Genomic DNA, 12,476 nt, shown 5'->3' on the forward strand with positions numbered 1-12,476 from the left:
CCCTTGCTGTTCCTTCTGCCTGGCACACATTTCCCACACATCTCCAGGGCCAGCTCCCCCTTTAGGTCTCAGCTAAAGTGTCACCTCTTCCGAGAAGCTCTCCCTGACCAGCTGGCTCAAGAGGCTGCTCGGCTGCTTCCTACCGCATCATCTTGCATTTTCTTTCTTTTGTTAAACAATTTAACAAGAACAATTTATTATTAAAAATGTTATCAACAGACATTGAAGAAGATATAATTAATTTCATTATTATCTGCATTTTCTTTACAGGACTTGTTATCACCTGGAATTCTCTTAGGCTGATGATGGCCTCTCCCAAGTCCAAATGACAGACTGACAGAGGACTGTCCATCCCCCTCAGCTTCTCTATGACTCTCAGCAAACAGGTATTAAGTGGCTACTGCACTAGACTGTGTATTCAGTGGTTCCCGACAATGGGCGCATGCTAGAATCACCTGGGACATGTTAAACCCTGCCGCTGTCCTCCACCCACCCCTGCTTGCCCGCAGATTCTGAGTTAACTGGTCTGAAGTGGGGGCTGGGTACATGATCCAAAGGTGCCCCCAGGGTGTCGAATGAGAGGCTCTAGGTTTCCTCATTTTCCCAAAAGACCAAGCTCGCAGCTGCCTTCAGGTCTTTGTGAGGCTGGTGCCTCTGCCTGGAACCTCCTCCCACTTCCTCCCCTCCCATTTAAGTCCTCCACCACTGACCTTCTCTCTTCCTTATAATCATTTATTTTTCATTTTGAGAAAAGTGCAAAGATGAATATCGCAAACACCTGTGTATCTCCCACCCAGGGCCGACAATGAGTGGTTAATGTTTGTCATATTTGCTTCAGGTTGTTTTTCATTTTCTAAGAAACAAACAAAATGTGGGAGTGCTTATATCTGTATGTTCTCTCAAGCACATTTATATCCAGGAACAGTGAATAGGATTATTTTGTGCATTAAAAAAATGCAGGGAATTCCCTGGCGGTCCGGCGGTTAGGACTCTGCATTTTCACTGCGTTTCCTCTCCACCTGGACCTTGCCACAGTGCTGCTTGAGCATCCTCAATCTTTGGCTGGGAAACACCACAAATTGTGCAGTGCTGCCAAAAAAAAGAAAAAAAAATAAGACATTAATGTACTCATGGCATATATAATTATGCAACTTATTATTATTATTCTACTAATGTTGTATTTTTGACTGCCTGGGTTCGAATCCAAGCTCTGCCATGTGACTTTGGGAAAAGTTCCTTAACCTCTCTGTGTCTCAGTTTCCTCACCATCTATTGCAGAATAACGAACTATTCTGAAACATAACAGTTTAAAACAATAAACATTTATTATTGTCTCATCTCTCAGGGTCAGAAATCTGAAAGTGGTTTAGCCAGATGGTTCTGGGTTGGGGTCCCTCATGAGGTTGCAATCAGGACATTGATTGGGGCTGCATCATCTGAAGGAGCCACTTTCAAGCCAGTCCGTGCACACTGCTGTTGGCAGGAGGCCTCAGCTCCTCTCCACCCGGACCTTGCCACAGTGCTGCTTGAGCCTCCTCACAGTATGGTGGCTGGCTCCCCCCTCCCTGCCCCCATCAACAGAGTGATCCAAGAAAGACACCAAGAAGGAAGCCAGAGAGCCTTTGACATCCTAGTCACTCCTGCCTTATTTTATGCGTTAAAAACCAGTCGCTGAGTCCACTCACCCTCAGCAAGAAGAGAATTGGGCTCCACCTCTTGAATAAACTGTCAAAGAATTCATGGACTTATTTTAAAATTGCCACATTTGGAAAAATACAGATACGAATACTCTCTCCTTTTCAGTGGGTACTTTTCAGTAGTCGTTTTAGGATTGCTTTCTAAGAGTTGCTATGTGTTACCACACACAGAGTGCTTGGCACAGTACCTGGTACATAGTAGGTGCTCAGTAAATGTTAGAAATCATTATTTTTTAAAAATTCTTTTTATTTATTTAATGAATTTATTTGGCTGTACCAGGTCTTTGTTGTGCCATATGGGATCTTAGTTTCCTGACCAGGGATTGAACCCAGGCCCCCTGCATTGGGAGCATGGAGTCTTAGCCATTGGACCACCAGGGAAGTCCCTAGCAATCATTATTGTGTGGATTTAATTATGCCCTTTTTGACTATTCTATACTATTGCATTGTTAGAATATGCCCTAATTTACTCAATGGATTTTTTTAGGTCAATTCCTGCTTTTCTGTTGTTGTTTTAATTATATGAAGTTCCTTTATTATCATTATTATTAAACCTTTTATTTTTCTATTGGAGTATAGCTGATTAATGGAGAAGGAAATGGCAACCCACTCCAGTATTCTTGGCTGGGGAATCCCATGGACAGAGGAGCCTGGTGGGCTACAGTCCACAGGGTCGCAGAGTCAGGCACGACTGAAATGGCTTAGCACACACACATCTCTTTAGGTATTAGGCAAAGTGCTTCTCTGAGGACTATGATTAAATATGGAATCAGTGGGTCATTAGGTGGATGCACTCGCCAACATCAACTCCCCTCCATCATTTCCCAAATCCTCGGCTCACCAGACTTAAAGCCTCAGGGCCTTTGCACATATGTTGCCTCTGCCTGGGTATCTACACAGCTCCTCCTCACTTCCTTTAGGTCTCTGCTTAAATGTCATCTCCTCAGAGAAGCCTTCCATAATCACCCTGTCCCTCCAGCAATCGGCTTCATGTTTGATGAGAGAACTTGCCATTGTATTATGCATTGTACTGGATTGTTGATTATATGTCTTCCCCACTGGAATGTCAGCCCTTTGAGGGCGGGGATTTATCTCTGTTTCCTCCACTGCTGCAGCCCCAGCACCCAGAACAACGCCTGGGAGTAAATACTGGCTGAGTGGACACCAGATCGGGGCAGAGCTCTCCCCAGTCCTCACTTCTCTTTCCACTGGGTTCCATCCTGAGCTCCCCTGAGCTGAAATTAAGGATTTTGCTCCTTCTGGAGGCTCTAGGAAAGAACCCACTTTCTGGCTTTCCCCACTTCTAGAGACTGCCGGCATTCCTTGGTCCCTGGGCTCTTTCTTCATCTTCAAAGCCAGCCAAGACTGATCTCGCCTCTCAAACTACTGCTCTCTTTCTCACTTTGCCTTTGCTGCTTCTGTTAGCACATCTCGTTCTCAGACTCTGGCATTTCTGCCTCCCTCCTGGGGTGACACTGAGCTCACCCAGGTAATCCTGGATCACCTCCCCATCTCAAGATCCTTAACTTAATTGCATCTGCAAAAAGTCACTTTTGCCACATAAGGCAATATATGCAGACGCTGTGGGGATTAAGATGGGGACCTCTTTTTTGAGGGGGAGTTATTATCCTGCCAACCACACAGAGATGCAGACGTGGATACATTCATTAATTCCACCAACATTATTGAGCACCTACTGTATGCCAAGCTGTCTTGGATACTGAAGACTGCAGGCAACAAGGCAGACGACCATTCTGGCCTTCGTGAAACATAAGTTCCACTGAGAGAGACAGAAAACACAGTCAAGGAAGCAGACAGAATATCTGATGTTTGCTACCAGGATGAGTCTGCCTGAGGGAGTGATATCTTGGCACCTGACCCTAGAATGTGGGGTCAGTGTTGCCTAGAGCTGCATGCCCCTTGTTCAAGAACAAGATGACTTCAGAGGGTGCTCAGCAGAAATAACCTCAAACTCCAGTTGCAAAGAGACTCTTCTTAAACGTTGTTTCCATCCTCCCTAAGTCTCCATTGGGTCCTGGGGGAGGGGGTGTCTGTAACACATCTTCTACCTGCTAATCCCATCACAGGATCGGTGCTCCTGCAGGCATCAATAACCAATGAGATTCAGATTAAATTAGATTTTCAGTTACCTTCTAGATATGATGAGAAATGCTTATCTTCCTTTTATGTTTGTGATTAAGAGAAAAGGACTTTGAAAAACTCACACAGGGAATTTCTGGCAGTCCGGTGGTTAAGACTTTGCCTTCCAATGCAGGGAGTGCTGGTTCGATCCTTGGTCAGGGAGCTAAGATCCCACATGCCTCCTAACCTAAAACCCAAAACATAAAATAGAAGCAGTACTGTAACAAATTCAACAAACACTTTAAAAAGAAAAACATCCATACAGGTATTGATGTTTCGATGTGAGCGGGTGTAAAGAAAAATATTAATCAAACACTTATGGGTGTAGGGAAAATTGAATATGTAAGAAGTCATTGGCACAGATATGCGAAATGTTACCTGTCCATTTTACAGATCCCAAATTAGGGATTCCCTGATAGCTCAGATGGTAAAGAGTCTGCCTGCAGTGCTGGAGACCCAGGTCGATCCCTGGGTAGGGAAGATGCCCTGGAAAAGGAAATGGCAACTCACTCCAGTATTCTTGCCTGGAAAATCCCATGGATGGAGGAACCTGACAGGCTACTTTCTGTGGGGTCGCAAAGAGTCGGACACGACTGAGCGACTTCACTTTACTTTAACCCTATCACAGATCCAATACTTTGGCCACTGGAAAAGACCCTGATGCTGGGAAAGACTGAAAGTAGGAGGAGAAGGGAATGACAGAGGACGAGATGGTTGGATGGCATCATTGATTCAATGGACATGAGTTTGAGCAAACTCCAGGAGATGGTGAAGGACAGGGAAGCCTGGTGTGCTGCAGTCTATGAGGTCGCAAAGAGTCGGACACAGCTGAGCGAAAACAACCTGTCCATTTTACATGTTGAAAAAGAGAGTCCTGGGAAAGAGGAAAGACTTCCTATGATCACAACCCACTGGTGGGGTGAAGGTCTTTTCTCCGGGAGGGGAGGGGTGAAGGAGCAAAAAGCTTGGGCTTTGATCTCTGGGAGGTGGAAGACCTGGAGGGCTATGGCAGAGGGGCGCGGCCTCACTCAGGTGCTCATGGGCGCCCTCTAGCAGGCGCGGGGAAAATGCATTGAAGAGGGAGCGCAATGGCCAAGGGGAGACCAGTCCCAGCTTTGTCTCTCGTTAGCTCTGTATCCCCAGGCGAGTGAAATCCCTCTCTGGGCTCAGTTTTTATCTGCTAACGATGGACCATAACAACTCCGCCTTCCTGGGGCTGCGGCAGGGACTCTGAGATAACGCGCAGAAGGTGCCTGTTGCCCCAGATTCCGGCTGGGTGTGCTGCCGCTGAGTTATTTTAGGGTGTCAAGGTTATGCTCACACACCCTCCCTAAGGTGGGAGGATGAGGTCAGCGGCACCCCCAGCTCAGGCCCCGATGAAGTCACCAAGACAGACGGGTGGGTGTAAGGACAGCGGTGGAAATAGATTTCCCACCTGCGCCCTGTGTCTGCCAGGGAGGTGAGGGTGAGCAAACCAAGGGGAACATCACACTCCACAGGCTGTGAGATGCAACCCTCCGCACACTTCGCTGCCCCGGAGACCCCTCCTGCAGGAAGCCTTCCCAGTTGCCCTGACTCTCAGGGGTCTTGCAGGGAGCTGTTAGGGGGAGGATCTTAGAGAAACAGTAGGGACCCAGAGGCTGGTCAGATAGGGGAAAGGATAGTCAGAGGACCGCGAGAGGTGCCCAGAATGTTCGGGAAAGTAGGATTGGAAGTTAGGCAGGTTCGAGTTAGAATCCTAGTTCAGATTCATTTGCTTTGAAACTCTAGACCAGTCCTTTCTGGACTCTGCTTTCTCAGCCACAAAGTAGAGAGAAAAGTCTCCTTAAGGAGCTTAACAAATATTTAGTGAGTGACTACTGTGTACTAAGCCCTGTTTTGGGCACCAGGGACATAGCAATGAACAAGATAGACCCAGATCTGCCTTCCTAGGGCTCTCAGGCTGGGGGAGACAGACATGTCATTGGGCTGCTAAAATACAGGGGGACTATGGTTGTGGTAGGGGGCACCTAGGGTTCTGTGAACCCCAGAGGAGGACCAGATTCAGTTTGGGGAGGGAAATCAGGGGGAAAAAGCTCCTTCTGAGATGACCCCTGGGGAGTCAACAGTTCTCCAGGCCAAGGGGTGCAGAAGAGGGTATCTGGCAGCAGGCTCAGCATGGGCAAAGGCCTGGAGAAGAGAGAGAAGTTCTGGATGATGTGGTGATGTGAACGCACCTGGAAGAGAGCGGTGGATGAAGTTGTGCCTGGTCATGAACAGATTTTTTTTTTTTTTTTTTTATTGTACTGGGTCTTTGTTGGGGCACATCCCACAGCATGTGGGATCTTAGTTCCTTTGACCAGGAATCAAACCCACATCCTCTGGCTTGGAAGGTGGATTCTTGACCTCTGGATCACCAGCGAACTCCTCATGGGGCAGATTAATCAAGAAGATCATACTCAGGTGCCCAGCTCACAGCAGCAGCTCCGGTTTCTAGGCTGTGAGCTTGCCAAGGGCAGAGACTGTCCCCAGCTCTGTCCCCAGAGACTGTACTTCCAGCCAATACCAGGCCTAGTACACTAAGTGCTCATTGTACAGATGACAAAATTGAGGCTCAGGGAGTGCAAATGATTTGTCTGGAGTCATACAGCAAGTAGCTGGCAGAGCAGGGATTTGAACCCATCTAATGATGGTTTGTTCAGTGAAGAAATGATTATGGGTTAATGGAGATTATGGGCTGTACTTGATGCCCATTTAAAGCCCCTAAATGATTATGGGCTCTACTTCTGTTGGAACTCCTTTGAGGCTCCCTTTTGTGTTGGGATTAAATCTCAGGTCAAGATTTCTATGGTTCCTGTGGATCCTTTAACTCAACCACTGTGAGTGAATTGCTGTTTTCACACCTTTAAGCCTTTTGCCTGGGATATCCCCTCTTCCTGGAACATTTTCCTTTTCTGCTTCTATTTTATCTTCAAAAACTCCTATTCAACCATCAAACCCTAGCTCCCATGCCCCCACTTCCATGAAGCCCACTAGGACCTTCACAGGCAAACTCTTTCTCCGTTCTACTGCCTGAGCTCTGGAGCCTCCCTCTGCAGGAAGAGTCTCAGTAGACCTCTGTTTTCCCCAAGAGTGGGGAGTCTTTGAAGAATGAAGAGAATGAAGCCACTCTGGCTCTGTGATCTCCTAGCACAAGGCTGGGCACATAAAGAGAAAGGGAGTTTACAGTGTAAAAATGAAATGAATAAAGACAGTTTTAAGGTTTCTTATTCTGGAGGTCTAGAGTGCTACGAACTTTTTCCCTGATTCACAGCTCCTGCCCTCTACCCTATGCATGCATCCTATGAAGTGTCGAGAAGATGTCCTTGGCTGGATCTACAGGTTCTAGATGCTAGAAAGTCCAGGGGCTTCAGGCATAGTTTAATCCAGGGCTTCAGAACTCAATCTCCTTCTCTGCCTTGGTTCTGCTGTCTTCCATTGACTTCTGTGTCCAACAGACTGACCTCTCAGCTGACCTTTAGCAGCTCCCAGCTCTTGTTACCCCCGTTTAGAGATTCCTGTCTTATAATTATCTTTCAACGTCCCAGGGCGGATTCCCCTTGACTCATACTGAGCTGTGTGCTACAGCAGATGCCCTTGGAGCCCTGTGTCTCCGCGGCACTGGAAAACACTTATAAGGCTCATCTCGGAGTTTTCACACTGCCCAGAGCCAGCATTCCTGGGAGCAGCGCTCAGGCAATGCTGGTTTAGGGGGAGGATGACTATCCCAGCTCCCTCGCTCTTGGGGTGGAACGACTCTGTGGGGTAGTCTACATTGTCTTCCAGAAGCTCAGCACGACTGAACCTCAAGTGCCTCATGACAAACCATGTATCAGCTGCCCTCTCTATCTAATCTTCTACTCTCCTACGAGTACTGAGCAGGCACCAAGGCAAGGCTGCAGGTAGTTTATCTGGGAGACGGTGGTGTTTTAAAAATATGCCCACAGGGACTTCCCTGGTGATCCAGTGGCCAAGACTCCACACTACCAATGCAGGGGGCCCAGGGTCTATCCCTGGTGGGAGAACTAGATCCCACAAGCCACATCTAAGAGTTCTCATGGCGCAACTAAAGATCCCACATGCTGCAACTAAGACCCGGTGCAGCCAAACAAATAAATAAAAATATTAAAATACACAGTTACTTTTAAAATAAATTAAAAATGCCCCAAAATTCTTTAACACACCTCCCTTCAGAAAGTGAAGCCTAATTCCCCTCCTCTTGAGTGCAGGCTGAATTGAGTGGCTCACTTCTAAAAAATAGAACATGGCAGAAGCGACAGTGTGACTTCTGAGATGAGGTCATACACACAGCAAGCCAGGGCTTTCTCTTTGCTCTCTCTTGCTCTCTTTTAGATCATTCATTCTGGGGAAAGCCAGCTGCCATCTTGAAAGGGCACTCAAGCAGCACATGGTGATGCTCAAGTGGCAAAGAATTGAGGCCCTCCTGCCAACAGCCAAGTGCGGAAGTCAGTTTGGAGGCACAGTACAGACACGGGGACATACACACCAGCTATGTGACATGCCCTCGTGTGTGCACACAGGCCACTTTCAGCTTCATATCCACCCCATTCCAGAGACATGTCAGGACATGGACTGGTCGGATCAGGGGGTGTGGGGAGGCCTGGAGGTCCCAGAGGAGCAGCTGATATTGAAAGCTGAGGGTGTGCCAGGACAGGACAGAGATCATCTGATGAATTTCAGAGTCAAACCTGCCTCCCCACCCCAACCACACCAGTGCTCTGCTCAAAGCACTCACGGCCCCCTGCTCTTTGCCTTTCTTTTTCTCTTTTGGCATAAGTTAGATTTACGGGAAAGTTGTAGTGATAATACAGTTTCTACTCTTCACTCAGCTTTCCCTAATGTTAAAACCTTAACATCTGTCCCAATGAACAAAGCAGCCTGGGCACGCTAAGATGCACAGAAGCTCCCGATGTCCTTTGGATGTCTCCCTTTATTCCATGAGTGCCCTTTTTTCTGTTCCAGGTTCCAATTCAGGATCCCACATTGCACTGAGTGCTCACTCCCTTTTAGAACTGCACGATGCAGTTTCTTTAAGATATATTAATTTATTTTTATTTTTGGCTGTGCTTGGTCTTCCTTATTGCCCACTGGCTTTCTCTAGTTGCAGAGATTGGGGACTATTTTCCGAGCAATGTGCAGGCTTCTCATTGTGGTGACTTCTCTTACTGTGGCACAGGATTAGTTGCACTGGCAAATGGGATCTTCCTGGACCAAGGATTGAACCCGTGTCACCTACACTGGCAGGTGGATTCTTAAGCACTAGACCACCAGTGAAGCCCACGGCTGCAGTTTTGAAATGATTTGCATTATTGCTGTTTCAAGCTCCTCTGGGAAGTCAGCTTTGTGAAGGCGTTGGATGAAAGAACTGAGGCTGATGGGACTTCCCCAGCGGTCCAGTGGTTAAGACTCCACACTTCCAATGTAGGAAACATGGTTTGATCTCTAGTCAGAGAAGTTCTCCATGGACACCGTCCCCCTCCTCCCCCCCAACACTGGAAAAAAAGGAAAAGAAACAAACTGAGGCTGATCGACAGATAGGAAGTCACTGCAGTCTGAGCCAGAAACAGCTGGGTCTGTGTGATGATTCAGGAGCTACACCTGGCGGAGCTATCACACCCGCTGAGAAGGGTGCAAGGAGGGCTCTGAGGGTGGAGAGAACCGCATGAGCACTGGTGTAGCAGTGTGTCCTCGACAAACCAGGAGAACACTATCAGGCGGCAGGGTGATGGGGTGGAGGGTGGGGGAGGGGAGGTGACTCGCCGGGCACTCCGGGAGAAGGTCTTAGGACCCTGTTAGAGCCGCTGCAGGTGATGATCTGAACAAGGGCGGGGGATCTTAGGAGTTTCTCATCTTCTCGCTGATCAGGGCCAGTCTAGATCTCTGGGAGGAGGGGGTAAGGGGAGGGCGGGGAGGCAGATTCTTTGGATGTGGGGTCGACACAGCCCCGGGAGGGAAGTAGGTGGCCTGCGATGATCCGGAAGAGGTAAATCCTGGGGAGACTGTGGAATCTGGGATCCCTAGAGTCTGAGATCAAGAGAGGGGGTGCGGAAGTCACAGAGGAAACAGGCTGAGCCCTAAACTCCACTCTTTACCCCCTCTCTGCCTTTACAATATCCTCACCTCCAGTCATGTCCTCAAACATCTGGATTCCAAATCTTGCCAATGACCTCCCAACTGTCCCTCACCCCAACTATCTCTCCCAGGAGAGACAGCTCAGACAGGTCCTCTGCACCCTGGTGCTGCCTGCCGACTACCCTCCTCAAGATCTCCAACAGCTTCTCCTCCTCCCCTCTGGGGTGCAATGGGGGCAGGGCATCCCAGGGCATGCCCCTCCTTCCCCGCAGCCCCCTCCTCCCTGGCCTCCCAACTCCAGCCTTGCACACTGCTGTCTACCCACACTGGCCAGTAGAGAGATATTCCAATATTCTCATCTCATCCAAGCTCTGACATCTTCTGAGGCTCCCCATTGCCCTCAGGATGAATTCTGGATTATTATTATTATTTATCTTTTGGCCACCCGCGTGGCATGTGGGATCTTAGTTTCCGGACCAGGGATCGAACATGTGCTCTATGCCTTGACAGCGAGGAGTCTTAACCACTGGGCTGCCAGGGAATTTTATATCCAACGTTTGATGTCCTGAAGGTCTCTGTGGTGCCATCAGCACACATGCTTTTCCTGGTCAGGCCCTAGAACTTCCTAACCCCCTCTCCCTTGTTCACACTGGGGAGCCTTTCCATCATCAGCACTTCAGCCCTTTCTACTGTCCTTATTCCTCCAGAGCCTGGGAGTTCCTGGGGGCAGATGATAATAACCCATCCTCACACTGGGTTGAGCACTTCCCTCCATCCTCTCAGGACAGTCTTTGCAACTGTCCTGCAAGGTGGGTATCATGAGTCTGATTCACAGATGAAGACACAGTGGCTCAGGGACTTCCATGGTGGTCCAGTGGTTAAGAATCTGCCTTGCAACGCTGGATGTTGGGGAACTAAGATCCTACTTGCAGAGGAACTAAGCCTGCGCACCACAATTACTAAGCCCTCGGGCCACAACTAGAATCCTGTTCCACAACAAAAGATCCTGCAGGAGGCAACGAAGATCCCTCAGGCTGGGACTAAGAACCCAAACAGCCAAATGAATGAATAGTAAAACAAAAACGGGGGCAGTGGGAAGAAAATAAAAGAAACAGAGGCTCAGAGTGGACCTATGAGAAGCCCAAGATCAGTAAGCCAAGAATAAGAGAGACCCTCCTTCCAGTTTCTTCCCTGTGACTGACTCCTGCTCTTTCTTTAAGTTTCAGCTCAGCTGTCACCTCCCCCGGAAGCCATCCTGGTTGCCAGATGGGGTCAGGTACCTCCTCTGGGCCCCCAAAGCTGCCTGTGTTTTCCCCATCACAGCTCTGACATGATTGCCGGGTGCTGTGACTCTGTGCACCCATCTTCCAGATGGAGCAGCTGAGACTCTATGAAGTGAAGCTTCCTCCAGCCGGGAATAACGGAGGGAGGGTGGGGCTCACTACTCTCAGAAGCAGCAGCAGATCCGGCCCTCCGCTCCCCCACTACACGCGTACCCACAGACCCACACCTGACCGTTTATCTCCGCAGACGCCCGGCCTCCCACACGCAGGCGGCCGAGTGGCGTCTGCGCGGCGAACGCTTGTAAACACATCCTAGCGCTGGGACCGACTCGCTCCTGCGCTCCTGCCACGGGGAGGGAGATGCGGGGAATGCGGCGGGGGTGGGGGGACGCAGGCAGAGGGCTGAAATACGGTTCTTAGGACCTTGCGGTCCCACTTTCCTTCTGCTTCCCTGATAGTTGGGCGGAGGGTGGGGGAATGGGGTCGAGGGCCCTGAGCCCCCACTCCCGGCTGAGCCCGGGACCCTGGGATGAAGACAGCTCCCCAGGCTCTGTGCCCTTGGATAAGTTCCACGGGACTTCCTGGCCTGGCCAGGAGGCTCAAGTAAGGTCCGCCCCTCCTCCCGTCCCCCATCTGTGTCCAACCACCCACTCCCTTTCCTAAGTGGCCTTGGGAGGGGTCTTGCGGGGACAGATTGACGGGCTGGGGACAGATGGATCGCGGCACGTGGGAGTTACGCCTGGGTATGCAGCGGGGGAGGGTGGCGCGCTGGTCACCGCCACCATTGGCCCCTGGAGCGCTCCGGCTGCGGGGAAGCCTCCAGGCGGAGGAGAAGAGGCTCCGGGAGGTTCCTGGAGAACAGGCTTTCCTACCTCCCATCCATCATTCGCCCCTGCCGCCGCCGCTACTGTGGTCCCATTGCGCAGGCGCGAGGAAGAGGCCCAGAGAAGGGGGTCGGCCGTCGCCAGACACACAGCACCCCGGGTGCGAGGTCTGATCTCGGGGTGCAGATGACGCTGGGTGGGTCTAGGATCTGGGGTGACTTAGACTTGGGGACCCTGTGTCGTGCATTGCATATCCCGCCCACCAGGGCGACCCATTCCCTGGAAAGCCAGGGCGCAGCCGGCCCTGGCTGTGGGCAGAGCACGCCCCCTGCTGGGCACGGCCGGAATCCGCGCAGCTACGAACATTGGTACCCTGGATGGAGCCCCCCACTCAAATTCAGCACCCACCCAGCTCCCCG

General features: G+C 50.1%; 1 long non-coding RNA gene across 1 annotated transcript; it reads right to left on the reverse strand.

Moving 5' to 3' along the window:
• Positions 1 to 804: 804 nt before the first annotated feature.
• On the reverse strand, positions 805 to 12,197 carry LOC148777131 (uncharacterized). The gene is made up of 3 exons (XR_016037968.1): positions 12,106 to 12,197; positions 3,923 to 4,026; positions 805 to 1,089 (listed from the first exon to the last, which is right to left on the reverse strand). It is a non-coding gene; the product is annotated as an uncharacterized LOC148777131 (long non-coding RNA).
• Between the last annotated feature and the right edge of the window lie 279 nt (positions 12,198 to 12,476).

This window comes from Moschus berezovskii, chromosome 8 (genome assembly GCF_049115385.1).
Source record: "Moschus berezovskii isolate FMDL1 chromosome 8, NW_MosBer_1.0, whole genome shotgun sequence".
Classification (NCBI taxonomy): Eukaryota; Metazoa; Chordata; class Mammalia; order Artiodactyla; family Moschidae; genus Moschus; species Moschus berezovskii.